We start from the raw sequence: 1,661 nt of genomic DNA, 5'->3' as shown, positions 1-1,661 counted from the left end.
TCGTCCGTGACATATTGCCAAACTCCATCACAGAACCTCCATCAACTGCGAACGGCATGACGTGAGTGAAGGTCTCCCAAGAGAGCAAGTTCACGGATAGCCGAAAGACAGATGACGGAATTTCAAGAGAAAAGCAAGACGTCAAGTCGTTGCTAAAGCAGTGATCCAGTCTGATCACCTTCGGAACATACACCCAAGAACAGAGAAAGTTCCCCCAGAGTGCTTGAGAATTCCTGTTGGAAACCCTCAAGCACTCTAAGTTAGGCATCAGACGAGCTATCTTGGGTGTGACGGTGTTTAGATTTTTTTTTTCTATCTGAGATGGGGGGCATTCACCCGGGATCTGCACGGTGGCTGATTGGTATAGCCGTGTTTTATCCCGGGCACTGAATGCGTCACGGACGTGGACTGCTTCCCACATGGGTTTGTGAGATCCACCCTCGTCCGTGACATATTGCCAAAACTCCCATCACAGAACCTCCATCAACTGCGAACGGCATGACGTGAGCGTAACTTACTTTTTCACCGGGCGTGTGGTGTAGAGGTATCACGTCTGCTTCGCATGCAGAAGGTCCCGAGTTCAATTCTCGGCACGTCCATAGCTTAAGGTGAGTTGTCCATCTGAGAGACGCAGTTATTTGTCCCGGAAGGCGGCGTAACTCACTTTTTCATCGGGCGTGTGATGTAGAGGTATCACGTTTGCTTTGCATGCAGAAGGTCCCGAGTTCAATTCTCGGCACGTCCATAACGTAGAATGAATTGTCTATCTGAGAGAAGCACTCATTTGTCCCGGAGGGCGGCGTTATCTACTTTTTTATCGGGCGTGTGGTGTAGAGGTATCACGTCTGCTTCGCATGCAGAAGGCCCCGAGTTCAATTGTCGGCACGTCCATAACGTAGGGTGAATTGTCTATGTGAGAGAAGCAGTTATTTGTCCCGGAAGGCGGCGTAACTTACTTTTTCAGCGGGCGTGTGGTGTAGAGGTATCACGTTTGCTTTGCATGCAGAAGGCCCCGAGTTCAATTCTCGGCACGTCCATAGCTTAAGGTGAGTTGTCTATCTGAGAGAAGCAGTTATTTGTCCCGGAAGGCGGCGAACCTTACTTTTTCATCGGGCGTGTGGTGTAGAGGTATCACGTCTGCTTCGCATGCAGAAGGCCTCGAGTTCAATTCTCGGCACGTCCATAACGTAGGGTGAATTGTCTATGTGAGAGAAGCAGTTACTTGTCCCGGAAGGCGGCGTAACTTACTTTTTCACCGGGCGTGTGTTGTAGAGGTATCACGTCTGCTTTGCATGCAGAAGGCCCCGAGTTCAATTCTCGGCACGTCCATAGCTTAAGGTGAGTTGTCTATCTGAGAGACGCAGTTATTTGTCCCGGAAGGCGGCGTAACTCACTTTTTCATCGGGCGTGTGGTGTAGAGGTATCACGTCTGCTTTGCATGCAGAAGGCCCCGAGTTCAATTCTCGGCACGTCCATAGCTTAAGGTGAGTTGTCTATCTGAGAGAAGCAGTTATTTGTCCCGGAAGGCGGCGTACCTTACTTTTTCATCGGGCGTGTGGTGTAGAGGTATCACGTCTGCTTCGCATGCAGAAAGCCCCGAGTTCAATTCTCGGCACGTCCATAGCTTAAGGTGAGTTGTCTATCTGAGAGAAGCAGTTATT

The 1,661-nt window shown here is 50.1% G+C and overlaps 8 non-coding genes across 8 annotated transcripts; all 8 read left to right on the top strand.

Annotated features, from left to right (window-relative positions):
- The first annotated feature begins 527 nt into the window (after positions 1 to 527).
- Positions 528 to 599, top strand: Pmar_PMAR027748. Its single transcript has one exon. It is a non-coding gene; the product is annotated as a tRNA-Ala (tRNA).
- A 74-nt stretch (positions 600 to 673) lies between these two features.
- Positions 674 to 745, top strand: Pmar_PMAR027747. The gene has a single exon. It is a non-coding gene; the product is annotated as a tRNA-Ala (tRNA).
- A 74-nt stretch (positions 746 to 819) lies between these two features.
- Positions 820 to 891, top strand: Pmar_PMAR027746. Its single transcript has one exon. It is a non-coding gene; the product is annotated as a tRNA-Ala (tRNA).
- A 74-nt stretch (positions 892 to 965) lies between these two features.
- Pmar_PMAR027745 lies at positions 966 to 1,037 on the top strand. Its single transcript has one exon. It is a non-coding gene; the product is annotated as a tRNA-Ala (tRNA).
- Positions 1,038 to 1,111: 74 nt separating this feature from the next.
- Positions 1,112 to 1,183, top strand: Pmar_PMAR027744. Its single transcript has one exon. It is a non-coding gene; the product is annotated as a tRNA-Ala (tRNA).
- A 74-nt stretch (positions 1,184 to 1,257) lies between these two features.
- Pmar_PMAR027743 lies at positions 1,258 to 1,329 on the top strand. Its single transcript has one exon. It is a non-coding gene; the product is annotated as a tRNA-Ala (tRNA).
- Positions 1,330 to 1,403: 74 nt separating this feature from the next.
- On the top strand, positions 1,404 to 1,475 carry Pmar_PMAR027742. The gene has a single exon. It is a non-coding gene; the product is annotated as a tRNA-Ala (tRNA).
- A 74-nt stretch (positions 1,476 to 1,549) lies between these two features.
- Positions 1,550 to 1,621, top strand: Pmar_PMAR027741. Its single transcript has one exon. It is a non-coding gene; the product is annotated as a tRNA-Ala (tRNA).
- The last annotated feature ends 40 nt before the right edge of the window (positions 1,622 to 1,661 follow it).

Source organism: Perkinsus marinus (genome assembly GCF_000006405.1).
Source record: "Perkinsus marinus ATCC 50983 genomic scaffold scf_1104296970268, whole genome shotgun sequence".
NCBI classification, from domain to species: Eukaryota; Perkinsozoa; order Perkinsida; family Perkinsidae; genus Perkinsus; species Perkinsus marinus.
The sequence above is the reverse complement of the archived record's forward strand: the minus strand, read 5'-3'. Positions and strand labels throughout refer to the sequence as shown.